The sequence below is a fragment of the Balearica regulorum genome, chromosome 11 (assembly GCF_011004875.1).
Source record: "Balearica regulorum gibbericeps isolate bBalReg1 chromosome 11, bBalReg1.pri, whole genome shotgun sequence".
Classification (NCBI taxonomy): Eukaryota; Metazoa; Chordata; class Aves; order Gruiformes; family Gruidae; genus Balearica; species Balearica regulorum.
The window spans coordinates 15,285,105-15,307,717 of record NC_046194.1 but is presented as its reverse complement, the minus strand read 5'-3'; the positions used below and the strand labels follow the sequence as shown (position 1 = coordinate 15,307,717).

Sequence of the window (22,613 nt, the reverse complement as noted above, 5' to 3'; positions counted from 1 at the left end):
ATCAGAAACCCCTCTGTATCTGTTCTCTTAACAGACAGTCAAAAGATTACGCAAGTCCCATCATACCTTTTTCCTCTCCATGTTCAGCACGAGTGAGTCATGGAGTCCCTCCAGCCCCTCCAAGCAGTTGTTACAGCATGAGTTACTCAGTTAAAATACAAGTCTAGGCACATTTTTTTTAACTGCTTCAGAGAAGTCATGCATATTGAGAGGCCAAAGCTGCACAGCTAGATGATCTGCAACTTGATGAGACTTCTGGGGTCACTGAAATAGGTTTTCCCACCCATCAGTGGTGAGAGGAGCAAAGGCAGCAGAACATCATCTCAGCTCTGGGGTCTGGAGTTACTGAAACTTACTGCTGCATGCACACTGACATTGGACTTGTAGTCCATCCTTACTGCTGAGTTCAGCAGGTGTTTTGTGCTCACCAGACCTGCTGGTTTGGGATCCTGTGTGTGAGCAAGTATGGCTTTTATTAGAAGATGTGACATAATCTCCTCTCTGAAAAAGTACTATCACAATAGGACTCAATTTTAGATATTTTTACAGAAGACACTGAACTTCGTAAAGTATTTTCACAGCTCAACATTCTTTTTTTTTTGTTTTCAAGTATAACATATTTAAATGCTTTTTACAAGTGAATAAGGTCTGGATTGCCAGCAAACTTCTGAGAATACTATGCATTTCTTCCTGCTCTGGTTGTGTAGGGCCATGATGTGAGTACACTGTGTTTATAGTAAGATGTTAGACGTTTGGTGAGACAGCTTCATTAAGGTGCAGGCACTTAAAAGGCATCCTAAATAGGATCCAGGTTCTGCACTTCTAATTTGCTCTGGGATCAATTCACCATTGCACTGGAGTTCCACTCAGATGTAAAAAAAGGCCTTGTGGGAATGAAAAGGATGGAGAAAAGGGAAGGGGGGTTGCAAGCAGACAGCGAAGGGAACACTGGGCAATTCCCTAATCCCGAGCTGCCCAGGAAATTAACTCGCTCACGTCAAACCACGTATGCACCAAATGCATATCCCATCTGGGTCATATCACAACAAACACAAGTGTTGCTTCTGCAGGAAGGAGGACAGGCAACAGCGTTAACCAGCATACAGACATGCCATTCTTTTCTTGCCAGGTTTGTCTCTGATAAAATGGGAATATATTTATAACATTCCTGCTTTTCAAAATATTTAGCCCATTTGTCATTGTAAATCTGTAACATTGTCCTTGCAACCTCAATGGGCAAACCATGCTTCTGTCCCATTCGCAGGGTAGGATGTATTGCTTACATTTGGCTGAAGAGAAAAGGTAAGGATGAAACTGTGCCTAGTGACACAAACGACACAGCAAAGCGCTGATAAGGAGAAGCAGTGGCTGGTACAGGAAGCATACAAGGATGTGGATGGTCTCCAAGGGAAGAGTTCCCTCCTGCTTCAAACTTCCACTGATACAAAAGGACAATATTAAATGGAGGTTTGTGTGATTTAGATTGGAGTACCACGTGCTACAACTAGTTGTTCTGTTCGATATTAAAGAGACAGCTTAGACTGTTACAGCAAATTTCACTTGTGATACTTAATAAGACTTAAATCTACAACAGGCAGGAATGAAATAAATGTCTTTGAGGTGAAAAAAGTTGTATGTTACCATCCTGAGCTACGAAGCCCTTGTCACACTCTCGTTTGCAGCAATACCTATGTGGAGGGAACACTGTCCATGCGAATATTGACTAGCACTGAGGTGCAACGTTTCCTACCCCTGAACTGTCATGGATATAAGGCCATCGGTGCAACACAATGTATGCCAGTTTACCCTACGGACTTTATACCAAACTTGTTTTTCATTTTCCTAGTGCATTTCTCTGTGGTATATAAGACTTCTCTGAGAGCAGTAACTCAAAAGGTATCATGCAAATGACAAACTGTATAATGGAATTCAGATGTATTTTGAGAATGTGCTGCACACACTGGAGCACAATTTTATCATTTATCAAGGGGGAAGAAGAGGGCCTACGTGTGTGAAAACATCTAACAATAGATTTCCCCAGAGAAGTTTATAATACAGTGGACAAAAAAAAATGGGGAAATGAAAATAAATGGTAGAGTAATTCCAAAGGAAAAAAGAAGATCTTTTGTTTTAAAACATCCCATCGATAAATCTTGAAACCTGATATTCATTCTTTTGCTGAAATGTGCAAGTCATCTTTAAAATATTTCCTCTGAGATACTGTAAGAGTTACGGTAAAAGAAAATCTCAGAAGATTAAATGGAATTTACAAGCACCATTTACCTTAATAGTCAGGGCCACTTGTCCAGGAATTTTATACATACTTAAATATAGTTTATTAATTTTTCCTTCTCCTCATCCTCCATTTTCTTTCATTACATTCTTGTCAATGATAAGGTCAGTCTGGCAAACTCTTACTCACAGGCATAGCTTCTACTCATGTGAGTAGTTTCACTGGCCTGAATAGGACTAATTTGTTTAAGGATAGATCAAGTCCTCAGCTCTGGCCTGAAATTGCCTCCCCTTAGAAAGAACTGAAGTCAAGTTTCGTGTCTTCACCGCAAAAAAACCCGTGAGCAATAGAAGTACCCACTCTCTTCCCTCCCGCAGGAGAAGGCACACATTAGCCTCATAGCACGGTCAGCCTCCCTCCGGCCCAGCTGATGGAGAAAGATGGCTTGCTAAGAAACACTCCATTTCGTGTTGTCACACTCTGCCTGCCTTAGTGTTCCTGGCACCATATCAGTAATTAGTGTAATTACAGCTGGTGAGAGAGAAGTAACCCCTGTGGTTATCTATTAGGTACCTCACAATCAGAGAGTGCACTTCATTACTCATCTCTCCGTATCATCTCTTAATTTCAAAAGGATTAAGCAAAATTAATTCTTTCAGTAGAAAAATTTCTTTATCTAGCCATCCATTAATCTCTATGTATAAAAAGCTCTTCAAGGCAACTAAAATATTAAGTTGCTACTAAGTGCATTATAACTACTGCTCTGTTGACACACATTTTGTTTTTCATCAAAGCCGAGACAATAACTTTGGGAGGAGGGAGAAACCTACTGCCAAATTTTATCTGTATATTGTAAGCGTAGATGGAAATCTGTATGTTTAGCATGATTAACACTGTAGCATATCCAATAACTCCACATCCATACTGAGGTCCAATCCTGCTCCCAAAGAACACTTCCAATAGAGTGGGAGCAGAATTGGGTAAAAATATTTTAACAGTAGTTTAAAAAGTCAAAAAGAAAGCAGCATCTTTTTGTTTCAAGCTGGTGAGTTGATAGTTTTTTCCTTAATAACACTAACACCACTGTTTATGCCTTCTGTCTAGAAAAGTGCAATCTCTATTCATTGTGTCTCCCTCACTCCTCAGTACAACATACCTCTGTTTGGCAAGGCCTGAGAATGATGTATCTTTGAAGCAAAAAGGGGAAAAAAAAAAAAGAGAGAGAGAAAAGAGAGACAAGAACAAAGGAAAGTATGGGTCCAGGAAAAATACAGGGAGGGACTAATAACAGTTTCTATAAACGCCAGGGTAAAACTTGTATTCTTCAAGTTTTTGAAGAATAAAAATGAGGACTCAACCTTTTTTAGTGTGCCAAATTCTGCCAGTGTACACAAAGCTTTTACTATTTTTCCCTCTGATCAACTGCAACGGCTGATATCATTTTGGGTTCTGCTATTTATCAAGAGCAATATATATAGTCCAAGAGCCATTTCTGTGATACATACTCATTTCCAATACATTCCACATGAAAAACACCTGCTTACCGCAACCATATTTGATTAAAACTGTCTCCTAGCCAGAGCACCAGTATTTTCTCTGGTAAACAAGCCTTCGGCTGGCATATTTACACACAAAGGCTTTGGGAACTTAGCACACAGTTAAACAATGATTGATAATTCTATAGCAACTTGCAAAGGTGACTTTAAAAAAATCATACCAGAAAATATATTAAAAAGAGTTGTTCAACAAGGAACAAATAACATAGGACTGGCTCATCTATCCAATGTTCTACAGTCCATATGGAAGGACATTAATTTTATTCATTGATTATATTATTTTATCTTTTATTTTATTCCTTCTTTAATCTGGAAGCAAAGTGAGTCCTTCTAGGAGCTGTTTGATGAGCTGTCAGTACCAACGTGACATTCACAAATCTTTGTGCACTGTTTTCCCCTTACATAGACCAAGCTCGTACCTGCAGAGCAGAGTTCTTTTGTTTCTGCAGATTGGAAATGAGTTGTGTCTGGTAAATCTTAAGCTTTAGTAACGTGGTCTGGAGTGGAAGCAGCTTTTTTTGTTCATTAAAACCTTTATATTGATGCATTTTTGCAGCTCTTTCTGCCATTTGAACTATTTGCCTCTAATTCCGAACTGCTGTCTGCAAAGTTCAGTGTCATGGAGAGAGACTGCACTTCAGTGTTAGCGAAAAGAATGACACCGAGTCCTCAAGGCACTTTACAGAGGCAGAACGGACTGAGATGAACTCTGCTTCTCTCCGACATGGCTATTAGGACTGCACAAAGCTGGGCCATGGGGTAATGAGGAAGAGAAACCCGTTCAGCGCCTGCTATGGGCTAAGGCTGCACAGCAGGTCACCCGTAGCACCAGTCTGTTCCAGTCTGTGGGCTGCAGTGGCACCCGCAGCCCTTCCACACCAGCGGTGTGTGATGTTGGGGTGAGTATCTGCCTGTCCCCTCCCAACCATGGCCCATTCACAGTACCCAGTGAAGGCAACGGGTGTCCTACACCTCCAATATGCAGCATAATGCATACAGGGGCACCTCTGCCTCCTTCTTCTCACTGCCCTGGCACAGTCCTGTGGCAGGACCTTAGGAGGATGGGGCCAGTTTTGAAGCCCTCCTCCATAAGATGAGTCAACTTTATCCACCCTTCATAAATAAGAGTGGATCTGAAAAGCCAAAGGAGTCTCAGAGAAAGTTCTGAGTGAACAAATCAAAGCAGTTGCCTGGACCCTAGATGCTGAGAACAGGGAGTCAAGTAAATAACAAGTTCAACAGAGGACAATTTATCCTCAGTTCAGAGACCATTTCCCCACTTTAAACTCTTTTAGCTATAACAAGGCCCAACGACCTCTTGACTACAATTAATATGAGAACTATTTCCCTCTGTGGCCACCATTCCTTAACTAGGTCTTTGAACAGTGTTCATAGCCAATATATATTTATGCCCTGAAACCAAACCCAGGTCTGCAAAAGGGTACTGCTCAGTTAATGTTTCTCCAGTGCAGACACATCATCACCTATGGGTTCACAGCACTCATATGATGTGGGAGCTTTTCACTCAGTTTTCATAGCTTAAGCACATGTAGAAGGGAAAAACTATTTTGCCTAGTAAAAACTATTTCTGTCTAGTATTAGGCCCATCGGAGCTCTCCAGCTCAATCGTGGATGCCATTAGGGTCACGTCTTGGTTACGGAGACAGGGACAAAAAGAACAGAGGAAGACAGAGAAAGAAAATCCCATTAAAAGTAGCAATAGAGAAGTGGAAAAAGAAGGCAGAAGTGGAAGAAAAGGAGGAAGAAAATGCCAAAGACAAACTAAACCCAAGTATCTCACTGTGCTTTTGTAGAATATGCACTTGTGCCAGCCTTGCTTTGGAGGGAGAATGGAAGGGATAGGAAAGGAGCAGATATATGGTCCCTTCTCCCTGATACAAAGCAGATTTTCCTTTAGTAGAGATGTCATTTTTTAAATGGCCATTAGAAGAAGTTTACTTAAATTACATTACAGCGTTTGCTAATGTGAGGAAACTTGCAAACTCCTAAAATGAACTCGAGTGATCCTCAAAAGCTCAAGCACTGCTGGGATCTGCTCATCCCTTCACAGAAAGGATAAAGAGTATTTGGCAAGAAGCAAGCTGAAGGCAAAGCCTGCCAGTTTCTTTCACAATGCTAGCCTCTAAAAAAGCTGTAGTGTGACCAATGTCCTTGTATTTTAAATAGTTCAGTGCGAATGGACCCTAACTAATCAGATGAGTGGAGGAATGGCAACAAAGACTCTCTGACAGTGATCTCAGGTCGAGAGGTTTTTGAATCCCTGGGGTCAATTTGTCCTCAATGAATTGTCGGGGCTGAGTGTGCTGTAACCCAATAAAGGGGTCTGGCTGCTTCATTTCAGTGCAAGTGAACAGTAACTTCATAAAACTGTAAAGTATTTATTTGCTTGTTCGAAAGGAAGACTCAAGATGTTTAATAAAGACTGTTGGCGGAGGTCTTCCAGTGGCAGATACTGAAAGGCAATGCAATGCAGCCATGCCATGGTTTTCAGTGTTGTGATAGGCCATAGAGAATGGGAGCTATAGCTACAGAAACAGTGTTTGTTCATATGAAGAGAAGTGAAATTTGTCACATGTCATATTTTTAAAGAATGCTTTAAGCTTAGCACTTGACTTAAAGGGAAATTTTCAGGGGTGTGCATTACCAAAGCAGGATTCCAAGAGGGGATGCAAGTCCTGTGTACTGGCCTGCTGCAGATGCACGGTGAATGAAGAGCAAGGGTTGGCCACAGAGAAGATGAGCAAGTGCCAGGGACTCACGTGCGCATGAGAGAACTGACTGGGGTTTCCAACACCACAAAGGCATTATATCTTTATGAAATATACCGCTGGACCGTGCCTCATACACACAGCAGTTCAGGGCTGATCAATCAGAAAAATCCCCGCGGAAAGCAAAGATAAGGCGATTGTGGGAAAGGTGAGCTTCATTTTCAGTGCACTAAATTTCTGATCGGTTTTTAAAGCCACTTCCATTGTAGCTGCAAAATCCTACATGGAGAATCCACACCTATCCCACAGATCTGATACAAATTTTGCAAAGAGAAATGAATCTTGAGTAAGACAGTTTACTTCTATCCTTAAATGAACATTCTGTGGATCAATCTAAAAATGTAAAAACAGATTAATCCAAGCAGTACTAAAACTAATATAAATAGCGGGGATAAAACTGAGCAAGACTAAAACTAATCTAAATAAAGGGGATAAATGAATAAAATACTTAAATGATTTCTGAATCTGGATGATTTATAAGGCACTGAATATGCATGATAGAAATCCAGTACCAAGCACAGTCCTGAAAACACTGACTCATGCAAGTAATCCTTGCTCCTGCAAGCACTATTTTTCAGGCTCAGATCCAACCACAATGCCTGACACTGTTTGCTCTGATAATCACTCTAAGATAAACAGATATGAATAACTGCAAATACTTCCAAGCATTTCCTTTCACTTATAATGTAAAAAGAAAAATTAGAGGATAAAATGAAAATGTATGTTTCCACTTCCAGATTTCATACATCATTAATTCTGTAAAAATATATCCGTCTTCATGCTGATACTTCTTTTTGCTTGGCAAGCTTGAAGAATGCAATATACTTGATAACCTGATTGAAAATTTGATCCTATTGTTTAACAAAATGAGGATTGTTTCATAAGGGGCTCCACCATGTCTGTGCACATTTTCCCCTAAGTAACAGTGTAAGACTTGTATTTCCCCAGACAGCTGAACATTTCTGTTGATGTACTTGGCTACAGATCCAATCTTGCACTGGCTGTAATACAGGAGAATTTTCCTCAGCATTTTGAATTATGGCACTGAAATAATTTAACAGTGCCTTCTGTGCATGTTAAACAAGTTTTCTGATATAGTTAGCTCTTACTGAAAGTTTGTTTACCCTATAAATTATGCCACATGGTTAAACCACACTTTGGCCTGAAATCTGCAGAGGTTATTTTTTTCAGTATCGCTGCAAACAGTGTAACTCTGGAAAAGCTAGCATTTCTCCACATTCACGCACACCCCATACACAAATACTCTCATTCTTTATGTTCCCTAGGAAGCCTAGGTTACTTTTGAGCTATCTGCTAATTTGTGCTTGCAGAGCCCTCTCCAATGGTAGAAGAATGAAGCTGAGAGGAACCAAGAAAGGAATGTTCAGTTATTGGTTTAGAAAGTTACAGTAGAGATACCCACAGACATTGTTTATGCCTATTTATTGAGAGCAAACCCTGCAAGTTCTGACCCTAATGATCACCGTTCTGATCCTAGTAAGAACAGGATATACACCGACATTTCCGAGATCAGGAGAAAGACGACCTTCTTCAGCAGCTCCCTGCTTTAACCTCTCTCTCCCAAAGTCATCCTGAGACCACTCTGGTCTTCCTTTACCACAAAGCCTTTGAGGAACATTGTGATTTATTCTCTGAGAGGAAGGTTAATATTATTTTCATACTCCCAAATTCATTTAGTTATGAGATGAAACGCATGTTACCATTGAAAATCGTAACATAGTCCTCAGTGCTAAAAACATTCCAGAAAAGAAAATTCCAGAATACTAATTTTACATTTATAGCAGGCCTGGCACCTGGTTTCTTTGTCCATGACTAAAGTACCTCAATGTTATTATAAGACAAATAAAGAAGAATATTAGTACATAAAATTGACAAATGGACACTAAATCTTTTCTTCAAAGGGCAAAAACCTAAGGGTGATGCAGACTAAACTTAATTTCATCGATAAAGTCTAATGATGTCATGACTTTACAAAGACAAATAGAAGTATAATACCATGTCAAAATTGTCAGATTGGATCAGGCCTGTGGTACATCTGGTTCTGCATCTTGACACTGGAGACTGTTCAACGGAACAAATTGTTAGTACTGAATTATTTTTCCTAATATAACTGGAATGAGATGTTGGTTTATTATTCTCATAGAATCATAGAGTCGTTTAGGTTGGAAAAGACCTTTAAGATCATCGAGTCCAACCATTAACCTAGTACTGCCAAGTCCACCACTAAACCATGTCCCTAAGCACCACATCTACATGTGTTTTATATACTTCCAGGGATGGTGACTCAACCACTTCCCTGGGCAGCCTGTTCTGTTCCAATGCTTGACAACTCTTTTTTCCTAATATCCAATCTGAACCTCCTCTAGAGCAACTTGAGGCCATTTCCTCTTGTTCTATTGCTTGTTACTTCGGAGAAGAGACCAACACTCACCTGGCTACCACCTCTTTTCAGGTAGTTGTAGAGAGCAATAAGGTCTCCCCTCAGCCTCCTTTTCTCCAGGCTAAACAACCCCAGCTCCCTCAGACGGTCCTCATCAGACTTGTGCTCTAGACCCTTCACCAGCTTCGTTGACCTTCTTTGGACATGCTCCAGCACCTCAATGTCTTTCTTGTAGTGAGGGGCACAAAACTGAACACAGCACTTGAGGAGTGGCCTCATCAGTGCCAAATACAGAGGGACGATCACTTCCCTTGTCCTACTGGCCACGCTATTCCTGATACATGCCAGGATGCTGTTAGCCTTCTTGGCCACCTGGGCACACTGATGGCTCATACTCAGCCTCCTGTCAACCAACGCCCCCCAGGTCCTTTTCCGTCAGGGCAGCTTTCCAGCCACTCTTCCCCAAGCCTGTAGCGTTGTCTGGGGTTGTTGTGACCCAAGTGCAGGAACCAGCACCAAGCCTTGTTGAACCTCATACAGTTGGCCTTGGCCCATAGATCCAGCCTGTCCAGGTCCCTCTGTAGAGCCTTCCTACCTCCAGGCAAATCAACACTCCTGCCTGACTTGGTGTCATCTACAAACTTACTGAGGATGCACTCGATCCCCTTGTCCGCATCATTGATAAAGATATTAAACAGTACTGGGCCCAGTACTGAGCCCTGGGGAACACCACTTGTGACCGGCCACCAACTGGATTTAACTCCATTCACCACAACTCTTTGGACCTGACCATCCAGCCAGTTTTTTAGCCAGCAAGGAGTACACCCACCCAAGCCATGAGCAGCCAGTTTCTCCAGGAGAATGCTGTGGGAAACGGTGTCAAAGACTTTACAAAAGGCCAGGTAAACAACATCCACAGCCTTTCCCTCATCCACTATGCAGGTCACCTGGTCATAGAAGGAGATCAGGTTAGTCAAGCAGGCCCTGCCTTTCATAAACCCATGCTAGCTGGGCCTGATCATCTGGTTGTCCTGTACGTGCTGCGTGATGGCACTCAAGATGATCTGCTCCATGACCTTCCCCAGCAGTGAGGTCAGACTGACAGGCCTCCTCCGGATCCTCCTTCTGGCCCTTCTTGTAGATGGGTGTCACATTTACTAACTTCCAGTCAATGTGGACCTCCCCAGTTAGCCAGGACTGCTGATAAATGATGGAAAGTGGCTTGGGGAGCACCTCTCCCAGCTCCCTCACTAGCCTTGGGTGGATCCCATCTGGCCCCACAGACTTGTGTGTGTCTAAGTGGTGTAGCAGGTCGCTAACCATTTCCCCTTGGATGATGGGGGCTTCACTCTGCTCTTAATCTGCAGTAGCCAGATTAAGTTCTAGTTGGGCTTTGGCCTTTCCAGTTTTCTCCCTGCCTGTCCTCATCACATCCTTGTCCTTGTCCTCCTGAGTTACCTGTCCCTTCCTCCAAAGACCATAAAACTCTCCTTTTTTTCCCTGAGTTCCAGCCAAAGCTCTCTGTTCAGCCAGGCAGATCTTCTTCCCCTCATGGAGCACATACATCTCCCAAATTCTTTAGTCCAATCTTTTTTCAGAATGTCTTTTTGAACCCTGGCTCCACTGTTGGCAGCAGCCGGAGTCCTAATTGTATGCTGTGTATGAACCTATTTGCTCTTCTTGGCTTTCTGAATTTCACGAAATGCCTCCTAGCATTTAAATTGTGAGAAAAGGAATGGGAATTTCATAGGATCTAAGTAGGTCTAGGTGCTTGCCTCCCATTAAATTTCACTAGGCTTTCAAAACTTGATTTTCTATCAGGGTAGTTACAAGGACATAATGTACCTTTTTTTCCCCTATACTATCACTTTTGTACTTTCTCATCTTACTTTATACACCTGCTGCAGCAAGCCTAAGTCTTAGTGACAATTATGTTCTGAGGAATACGTGTGTACATTTAGTTTATGTCTGACATGCAAGCTGCAAAGCCCTTCCCACTTTTGCTGGGTTTTGATGTTAGTTCAGTGGAAACAGGATGAGTCCCACAAAGAGGAACTGCACGATACAGCTTGCGCTTGGTGCATGAGCTGTTAATCTGCACGCTAATCCAGTTGATACATATGGTTAGGTAGTTGGGTAACTATCAGGGCACAACACTACCTTTCATCTCCTAAGGTAATGCAAAAGTTATATCTCAAATCCAATTTAAACTGGTGCTCCCTTGAGCTCAAAGATAATTTCTCTCTAATCCTCTTCTGGTTGTCTATAGTGTAACCTTCAAAATCTCAGATATGACACTGTAAAAAAATGATCAAGTCATAATGTTTTTAGCACAAAACCTAGCTATTTTTCCTGGTGGCACTATGTTCCAGCTGTTATCAGATTCAAGAATTCTTCAATTGCCTTGAACTCTGCATTTATTTTACTTTTCCAGATTTTTGCCAATGAAAATACCTCAGCACTGCATGAAGAGAAAATAATCTTGTCAGTTTTATTGTGCCATATCTGAGATGATGAAGGTCATGCTAACTACAAGTCTGTTCCAATTGCTACGGGGTTGGGTGAGGTGGGCTTTTTATTTTATTTTTGGTTTTCCCCTTGCTCCTACCACAAAGTAATAGGGATTTTCCCCTTTCATTCATCTTGCCTTTTGTTGTTTTTAATCGACCACCCATCAGTGCCGAATTGCCTTGTAACTGTCTGCTGAGCTTTCATTTGACAGAGATAGCTGCTATTGTTAACACGAGCCTTCACTTCAGCCCATTTAACTTTCCTCAGTTTGACAGCTTCACAATAGCCACCTTCCATCTAAAGAAAACTGTGATTTAGTAGAAAGGGAATGTGGGACAACAGCCTGATCTGTCACTCAGTCTCCAGTGAGTTCTCTTGGCATAAAGTTCCCCCACAAAGCCAGAGGATGAAATACTACACGAAAATAAGACGGTCATGAGACATGTTCAGTTATAAATTCTGGTAAAATCTAAACAGCAATCACACTTAAAAATACAGCCCTTTCCTGTCAGTAATACCTCGTGCTGGGCAGCAAAATAAATATTTTGATTGATTTTAAATTTCCATTTTTTACTTATATTCCAGAGCAATGCTTGACTTTTTTTTTCCCCTCTCTTTTATTCACCTAGTAATTGTTCTCAGATTGATCTACAACAACTCCTAGTGGAAACAATATGTCACAAGTAAATTAAAGCTTTCATTGGACCAGTCATTGGTCCTACTCCATATAAGTCTACATGAAAAGATGTTGATGGATTAAGAGCCTGCATGTCCTCCCTTACCGACAATTAAAAAAGTCAAATTACAGCTGCCTAAGCACAGCCTCGGAATACTTCCCAGCTCAGCTCCACACTCAGCTTTCCAGTCACATGCAGTTTGGAAATACATTTGTAGCTGATTTTTTACTGTTGTGCATTTATGCCTAATGCTTTTTTGCAGTTATGCTTAAATTTGGTTTTATCATTTGGCACAAATGACAAGCTGTAGACATCCCACTATTAGATTTGCAGGCACCATTTTTTTCCTAGCCATAGTTAAATAACTGTATTATTTACTTGTCCAAAATCCTGGATGCCTGTTTGATGAACACTTGTTAAAAAATGTGTCTAGAAAATTGAATTTGATTACCATAAAGCATAATTTATTTCAGTCCATCTATATTCCTGTCCTTAGAGCTCTAATTAACTTCAACAGAAGAGGAACGAGAAAACAGAGTTGGTACAGCTGCAGGCTGCAAAAGGAATCCCCTCACCTGAGTTTGAGAACCATTTCCTAGGATTTAAAATAAATAAGCTACTCTGACAGTGGTGGCTAATCACGGAGCAACATAGGAATTTCTGTTTTGCAGCAACCATTCAAGACTTCAGCTAAGAGTTTACCACAGCTATGTAGAAGGGCGCGTTCAGAACTGGAGACAGAAAATTGGACGACAGTTAAACTCCAGTAAAAAGACAGAGAACAGTTTCTAGAGAAGCGTCTATTGCCCAGAGTTCACTTGTGAGAGAGTACCCATGAGGCTGTAACTAGGAAGAACACCAGGCCGCTCCACTGTTTCTAATTAGGGAGGACATCCTTCATTTTATAGCTCCTGTGGTCTAATTTGTAGAGAGCCATATCCCCTCAAGCTTTCTGTAAACCAAATTAAAACTCATTCCATCAAGGAGTTTTAGCAATATACGGTCTCTGATCACAATACATACTCATGGTCATGGAGCTGCTTCAGGCAGGCAGTTGGGGGCGTATTCTATTTTTTAGGGCTATTCTTTTTCATTAGGAAACAGCTAATTTCTTCGAGGAAAATACATTTTAAAGACCAGAGAATCTGGTTCTCTTTAAACAGTCATTCATAAGAAGGAACAGTACATTCAGTCTCTCTACTGATTTTCCTGGTATTCTCAGACTTTTAATTAAAACATTTTTTTCCCTACTTTTTTTAGTTAAGACACCTCAAAGCTTCAGCCAGCTCAACAAACATTGCTAGCAATTTTTTCTCTAAATGAAAAAAAAAAAAAAAAAAGTTAGCTTAGGGCTTTTCAGGAGACTTGAGACTCCATGAATGCTTTTGAAGTTTCTCAATCCAGAAAATATTCATATCATGTGCAGCAGTAACACAAACATTCTATGATCTACTCTACTGGTCTTTAACCCAGCTCTGGACAAGGAGAGTAAATTCAATCTGTATGCCCACTCAGTCCTTGGCCTCTGTGCCGCCACTATCAACAAGAGTGCCAATTAGGATTACAGCTTCTGGATTTGGACACATGTCCATTAGACTCTGATTGAGACCTTCAATTCATTTCACACAGGCCACTGACTGGCTCTGAGAGCGTAATGACTTCTGTTCACTACAAATCTGCCTTGAATTTGAACTGGTAACCTGAAGGTGAAAGGGTCCATCGTCCTATTGTTAGTGCAGCCTGTACCAGCCAGAGTCACCTTCCCAGTTAAAAGACGAATTTGGACACACACACACACATACTCTCTCTTCCATTTCTGTGGGATCTAATATAACTGCAAAAATAATTACCTATGGATTGGGCATGGCTGCTTGTACCAACCAACGGTGCAAACACTAAGTTAGATGCTTATTTCCTTCCACATGAAAAGGGACTGAGCTAAATTTCTTCAAGTAAGATTTCAAGAAAGTATTTATCACAGCTGGTATAATTACAGAATTACCTGTGAAAAATCACAAAGGCTGAGGGATCTAATGAATAAGTGGAAAACTACAGCATGGTATCAAACAAAATGTCTACAGTCAAAATATTCACTCGGTAAAGGTCATGTATTCCCCGCCTCGAGGAACAGCACAGCACACTTTGAACACAGGCAGGTGAGAGCTTTGTCTATATCTTGTGAGGATATTTTAATAAACATTCCCAACTCATTTTGACAACGAGTGGCCAATATGGCAAAGTGTTTCAGACTGGTTCACAATAGCAGTTTGATATTAAAAACTGACCAGTAAGAAATTTGATAGGCTGGCCCCAAAATGCTGAGAGCTATGAACCTCGAGCAGTTTATGGGAAGCGGACGCCCTGTGCCCAGGTGAGTCCCCAGATCCCCAGGAGGGTGCTGCTGACCACCCTGCCCGCCACACGTGCCTCTCTTCTCTCCACTCCCTATTCTTGTCTCTTTCATTAAGCTTTCATCAACTCATTTCAAACAAAACAAATATATTCCCTGTTGTTTAAAGGCTCATCTACATTTCCTGTGAGTTAGTTTCATCATCAGTACTCTATTAAAGATATTTCAAAATAAACTGGTGAAAGAGCGAGCAAGAGACCGTGTAGCACTACGTCATGTGTCTTCTCAAACCAGTTAAATCTCAGCAAGAAGTTTAAAGAAAAAAAGATCTATTTAAAACCAGATTAAGCTCAAGCTGCTAAAGTATAATAAATTGCTCTATTTTAACTGACTGAACTGTGCACACTTAGAACACAAGGGCATATTTCATTTGGGTTTATGCAATTGTTCAGTCTACTTTTCTACCATTTCACCCATCACCAGATGAGAGAACTTGTCAGGCAAAATTGTAGTTAATGATGGTTAATGCTGGCTAAGCCCGATAGACTTGTTTATTTCTTTTCTTCTTTTTTGTTGCTTTACTCTCACTGAAATAATGAAAATATTACATGAACAACTTCTATATTATTTGCAGGAAAAGCTTCCATTACCAATGCTAGGTAACATAAAGCTTTATCTGATTTATACAGCAATCTATATAAATCTACTTTTATGTTTTATTTGATTCCAGCCATTAGGCTGTGCTAGGAAGTAATTCTAAAATATCTATCATAGAGGCAATTCACTGTACTATACCAAATTAATCTACATAAATCTATACCTGTGTGCAGGGAACCAGCATGGTAACATCACCAGTATGGAGGAGGAACGGATGCCAGTAATTCTACTCGTAGGCTTTCTAGGAAATTCTAGCTTTTTCTAAACCACTGAGCAGAATACAAATGTCCCCCATTGAAAAATTCCTCTAAATTAACTGTATCATCATTAGCATAGCTCTTACACTTTAAATTTCAGAATATGAAACTGCATATTAGGAGAGGTATTTCCTCTTTACGACTGATCTAAAGTCAGAGAGCTGGAGCACAAACGGGCTGTTTGGAACAGAATATCCTTTTCAAAACCTGTATTCCTTACCGATTTAGAGTTCCTTACATAGCTGAAGCCAGTGTGCTTTGTACAGCTGAACGAGGCCAGCTGGCAAAGTAGAGGCGTATCAGTATTCTGACTGCTTTTCTTTTGTTTGAATATTACCTCAGTGGCCATACACTAAACGATGTGAACTTGATGGGTTTCACTGACCTCAGCTAAACTGAACAATATGAAGCTGGCACATCTGTAATCTCAGGCTTGCTATTTTTCAATTTATTTTTCACCTGATTTGTATTAAGATGTGGTTCAAATTTTAAAATAAAAATAAAAAGGGCCCTTCTGCATTCCAAATCAATCAGCAAATGCTGGCATGCCAGAAGGCAGGCTTCATCTGCCTCTTCACACCACATTTGGTGGATCCCTGACTTATGAGAGCTTGATTTCTAAATGTTTATGCAGAAAGAAATGCTTTACACATCCGCTCCTTCTCAGATAGCCTACAGGGATTTCTGGCAATACTTATATATTTTTTTCCCTGCCTTCCAGGTTTTCTCCCTGTGGACGCATAAAGACATAGTGACAGCAGGAGTAGGCTCAACTCGCAGTGAGCAGCATCCGTACGTATTACTGCTATTGACTCCATGAGATAAGCTGGACATCTGTCTTTACTTTTAGCAAGTTCCACAGGGATAAACATGAACGTGAATGTGGGCTGCCCACGGACAGTTTACTGGTGCTCTTTGATAGCCCCATCCCATTGCTGGGCTTCTGTCACTTTTGTCTGGGCTATATTTCAGCCTCGGGTCACAAGAGTTCAAAACATAGTCAATTAATCAAGTGGTTTCTATGAACATAACTGTGGTTCAATAACTGTTTCCTATTCAACATAACCAAGGAAATGAAAGGAGGAGGTTAATGTGGAGATAGCTAGGTTACGTGTGGAGCTTTAAGCAGCAATCCTTGATTAGCCATCATCAGACAGGGCATTTTATCGGTGGAGTTATTTTATGCGAGACAAAAGAACAACCCCAGGACATTTACGGCCTGATCCTGCTCTCAATAAAGTCGAGTTCTTCCATTGACTTATGCCTACTAGTTCAGGATCTATGATCTTGACAATAAAATTAACACAGCAGCAGAAAAACAAAAGACAGACATAAAAACTCTCTCTTACAATGCACTGGGTTTACACTAAGAAAGATACAGGATTCAAGTCTCTAAGGTGCAATAACTGCTCCCAAGAGGAGGGGAACTGAATATAGGACATGGCAGCTAATATACCGAAGTGATGGGGAGAAGGGTATTACATCAGCGCAACAGGTTTACATCTGTTGTATCAGTGGCATGAGGTGGGGTTTGTAAAGCTGCTGGTGAAAGTGGAAGGCCGAAATTCCTCGACCTCTGCTCCCCAAAGATGACCTATCGAATGGGGTGGGAAGCAGCACGCTCAGCCTGCCAGCCACTTGTTTCAGTGGGCTTTTCTCTGTCTCGCCTTTATAAACGTGCTGGGATTCTGCTTTGCATCACCCAAGTCTGTTAAAAAGGGGCTCAAACAAGCCTCTAAGCAGCTTGAGAATTCTTCTTTTTAATGTGATAAAAAACATAAATATGTGTTTCTAACCACTGAAGACAGCAAGCTTTGGAGGGCTTAAATGGAAAAAGCTAGTTTAGATTGAGCCAATTCTGGGTATTGCCGCACATGTCAAATAGCACTTTGCTTGACAAATGGTCCCAAAGAAATCTAGGGGGCTATTCAGGGAGTAAGGTGGTGTTTGGTATGAGTAAGGAGATTAGAATCTGGCCCTTGCTTTATTTTCAGAGAGATTTCAAACATCTGTTTGTTCTAATTTTCCCTTCCTTCTAGTATTGCTGGTATTCACTTGGCCTGGCTTTAGAGGCAGAAGGATATGAAAAACAGCACCAGTAAAAAAAAATTATAAACTCTCTAATATATGACTAAAATAGTGGGTTTTTTTCCCTTGTAAAATATGTGGCATAAACAAATTCCATAATGATGCTATGTGTTATAAAAGTTTTATTGGCACTCGTTTGGGATTACCCGCATAGCTCACTTGTGAGTTCACTACACATGGGTAATGCACTCATCCCAAATGCATGCTAAAAACCAGCTTACGTTAAAAGTCCTATTAGAGTTTAACAGAGATTAAACTAACAGTTTTTTTACAGACGCCTCTTATAGTACAGAGGCTCACAGAAATTATAAAAATCTTAGTCTATAATAGGCAATGTTTTCATTAGGTTTATCCCAAACATCCCATATTAAATTCCGTAAAGTCTTAACCAGTGACATGCATATCTACTCTGCCAGTTTACATTTTCCCCTCCCTATCTCTAACCACACCTTTGTGTCCCATCATACACATGTGGCTGCACCCAGAGAGAACACAGTCCCTCGGGCTAGGGCAGTACAAAGACACATTATAAAAGAGTCCTTGCTCTAGCAACTGCACTGTCTACACTGAAAAGACAGGGAATGGGAAAAAAACATTATTCCTATTTACAGACTGAGAACTGAGACATAATTTCCAAAAGGCCATACAGGAAGTCCCTGTTAGAGCTGGAATTAAAATCAAATTCTCCTGAGCACCAATCCAGTGCCTTAACAACAAATTCATTCTTCCCCCAACATCTGTGTTTTTCTTCATCTACTGCATTCCACACTCCTCCCTGTACCATTTAAATCTCTCTCTTTAGTACTGTAAGTGACACAATTTGTGTGTGTAAAGCATCACACACACAAACTGTACACCTGGACAAGCCAACGCGTGAGGAGCATGAGTAAGGTTAACAGGCCATGCACTCATGGGTCAAGAAGTGACAATTAAGTTTTCACTGTAACTGTTACCAACTAAACTCAGTCTAAGGCAATTCCTTAGCCCCACAAACTTGCAACAGAAACAGGAACAGAGCTGATGCTGACTGGGCAGAGTTAAGCTGATTTTCCTCAGTTTTCTTTCCTACTTCGTCCTGCTTTCTCCTCCAAACATCTTCTGACTCATGACACTGCATGTGAGGATTATACGGGCAACAGTCATACCTCCTGCATTGCCACATTCAACCTGAAATAAGACCACCACCCAGAGAAGTTCCTCTGAACACATCTGTGCCTCCAACTAAACATCCTGTTCGGACAGAATTAGGGAGAATTTGTGTAATTAACCTAAGATTTCTTCTTTTCTGAAAAAAAATGGAAAGGGGGGAAGAAGACACCCAAAGTACCTAATTTTTTTCTCTAAGTAAATGTTTGTGAACATTCTGTGAAAATTTATGACAAAAATTAAAATTTTAGGCAATGTTTTACAGACAATATTTTTCCATTAACTCATATATGAGAGAATGCTAAAACTTGGTATGAATTAAGGTTATCTCTTAAAAGAAGCACCTAAATTGCCATCATAGCAAAAAGTGAGATTAAGAAAATGCTTTGGTGAATTGCTAGGTATACTGAGTATTAATGCAACATAGTTATTTCCAAGGAAGGTGGAAACATAAAATAAGTAAGAACACATTGTTCTTCTCATTTTCAGAATTATTTCCTACCTAAAGATAGACATATCGCTTGATTTTCAATCACTTCAGAGCAAGTAACTTTCTCTAAAATCCAATGAATGTACCTGCTATTAACAATCTCAGCAGTGTCTAATAAAAAAGCACTTAAGCACAAACTGTACTTAATTTATACGATGCGTAGCTGTAAGTTACCAACCCCAGAATCCTGTGCAGGAATTAAATACTCAGTTTTTCTTTACTGATTCAAGTAGGATTTTTATCCCTCAATTGTGCAAGCTTGACAGTGGGGGAAAAAAAGTCAAGTCAACCCTCCCAGCAAGAAACTCCGTATCATGGCGGGTGCTGGGAAAAGGAGAGACGCAATTCTGCTCAGGGAAGTCAGGCAGGTACACAGACTTTCAGAACCTTCTCAGTTGTCCATATAGGAATAAACACGTCATCTGTTTTCACTGAATCCATTGGCAAAACCATCAAATTGCTGAATTTTTTTTTTTTTTGTTTATCATAGGCAAGTACATTGCTGAAATGGGTTACAGCAGGAGTGGAAAGTGCCTGAATCAACAGAATAGATCAGATGTGCTGGATAAATGCTAAGTGGAAAGCTATAGGAAGGACAAACACACATATTCTTCTTAGAATATATTAAAAAAGAAATGTCAGAGGACCAGTCAGCCTGGGGAAGGGGATGGAAAGAGGGAAGGTAATAAAGCAATAATCTCAGACGCAGCTCTGGAATTACCCAAAGTCTGCGGTGCTCTGTAGGGATTTTAAAGAGCACATTTAGAAAATTTGTTAGGAATTAGGAGAGCAGGGTCAATAAAGTTAAACTCTGTCAATAATCACTCTGCAATATGTACAAGGATCTTCCACCACAGTGCCCGAGGGCTACCCCTGAACTTAGAACTGAACTTTTCAAATTTAAAAAGACCCATTTATTGCAGCAAGTCATTTGAGAAAATGTTATTATGGAAAAAGGTCTAAAAATAGAGCTGGTTTTTTAACACTCAGGACTGACACCCCCGCCCCAAGAGCATCTACGAACCAAACTTTGCCAAGAGGAATATTTAATGAGAAGGTTTTAAGTCATTAGCCTGGCCGTAACAGCACCTCCCGTGACTGCAGGGATTTGGGAGGCCAGCACAGGCCACACATGGAGCGACCAGGTTGTCAAAACACAGGGCCCAACTGCGCGCTCAGCGTGCCGCAGGCCACTGAGACAAGCACCTGCGTGTCAGCCGGCGGGGAGGACAAACTGGCCTCTCCCATATCGGGTCCTCTCCTCACCTCTGCAGAATGGCGGCCGTCTCTCCAGTGCTGCAAGGGGACCCGCACCCCACGCGCCAGCAAACTGGTGCCCGTGCAGAGGCAGCACTGCGCTTCGCCCTGCTTAGCCGAGCATTGCACCGCCACGGCCACGGCACAGCACTGCTGCAGCCTCGCGGGCCTCGCGGACGTGCCAGCTCCTCAGCACTGGCTTGGGAGACACTGCAGCCGTCCCCATGGCGCTCACCCTTGGGAACAGCACCCACAGGCATTAGGGGTATCTTGGCATATGGCCTTCAGGAGGAGAAGGGCTACAAAAATTCATTGCTTATGTTTTACTTGAATATTTACATAAAGCATGTACTCAAAGTTAAAAAGTCCTCCACTCTCTCTTCTATAACTCAAAACATTGTGGTAGTGTGGGATGCGATTAATGCCAAATTGCTCCAGATACCAACTGCTGACTATCTGACGGCTCCAGATACCCCAACAGCCACTTGGAGGGTTTCGCTCCCAGGGAAACACCTAAGGTGAAGGGTGGGAGTTGTGTGCTACATCAAAGAGCAAAACAACAAGTAACTTTTTCGAAGAGAACTACCTAAATCATGGATGTTTTTAAGAGGGCTATCTAGGCCCTAGAACTGGATCTTGCTCTTTTTTCTGAGATGGCATTCCAACAGTTTTGTTTATTGTTAAATGGCTCATGGTGCTAATCTGCAGTGGTATGTTACCAGAAAACAGAAAATGCCCAGAAGTACTTGGTAAACGTGGTTCTTAAAAAGTACCTTCATGTCCTTCAGAAGAATACTACTCTGTAGTACTACAGAGAGTACTACTCTGGTAGCTTCACTGAGATGACTTTTATGACTGAGCCTACTGGGATCCTGCTCCACTGTTGACCCACTCCATTTACCCAGCAACACAGTAAGGCAACTGAATTCACCACAGTTCATACTTGTAGCTGATTTAGCTTTTGGGTGTTGCATATGAAAATACACACTCAATTTCAAAAATTTCAGCTTTAAGTTAACTGCTAATTTCCAGTCAGAATGTCCCACAAGGAGGCATTTTGTCATCACTCATACCAAACAGTGTTTCGCTGTCGCTTTATAAATGGCCTTCAGGAACTCAGGTCTAAAGGTGCTGGCCATTGAAGTCATGCCTGATGAGGCATGAGATCACATGCATGTGCACATGAGATTGCAACCAAGAGCTGGTGACACAGCACACTTGGGGCTACCCTCACCTCTCCTCTTGCCTCAGCAGGAAATTTTGTTTCAGCACAATTTGAGGATCTGGTTGACAAACGCCCACCAGGTCTTCTACAGGTGCATGCCCGTGAGTGCCAAAACACATCAGCACCATCTGGACTGAGCTGAATGCACTTGGAACTGCTGGAGTACCTTGAAGGCTGTCCTGGGCAGGCACGGCAAATCCCAGCGCACAGTAAATTAAGAAAATGTGCACGTGTTTCTGCATGGGAAACATGACAGATTTGTGACAAACCCACTGAACTCTGTTCACAAACTTTGTGGGACCGGGTGCTCATGCATGCCGAACAATCTGCAGTCGAAAACCTTTCATGTTTAATTCTGCATCTCTGCTTCATTCTGCTTACTCACACTTTCCAAATCTCAGTGAAATCAACTGCAGCTTGAGGGATACTAAGACTAAATATGCTTTTTTCTGAGTACAAGCTCTGGAGCTGTAAATGATTAATATTAATAATGGGAAAAATCTGTCATGTATAAACAATATAAACAAACAGTTACAACCACCTAAATTTGTTAATCTGAGAATTTCTTTTCTCTGATTCTCTTTCATAAACAAAGTATTTTTTTCATCAGGCAGTATCCATTATGTTCATCCTTGGTGTAGTTACAAGGCAAAAAATGTGGATTATTGATGAAATAGATCATAATGGCTCTTTCCAAGCCATTATCATTTATCATTTAAATGTGTATTCAATGAGCTTTAATCTGCAAATTTGTCACGATTGGGAGCCATTACGATTTAACAGATTCATTGTGTTTGCTTTATTCTTTTTTTAAACGATGCATGGTGCATGTTCTGTAGACTACATGTGAAGTAATTTTACCTATCAGAATGGACTTTTAAAAAACTTACTACAGATGAACAACATCTGTTTATTGAAGCCTTCAGTCTTTAAAAACACAACAATGCTGAAACACCATATCATTATACCAATAAAC

General features: G+C 41.1%; 1 protein-coding gene across 3 annotated transcripts in view; it reads right to left on the bottom strand.

The window, feature by feature from the left end:
- The window catches only part of AFF2 (ALF transcription elongation factor 2), a 348,828-nt gene that overhangs the window by 102,487 nt on the left and 223,728 nt on the right, over positions 1–22,613 (bottom strand). The window lies entirely within an intron of this gene.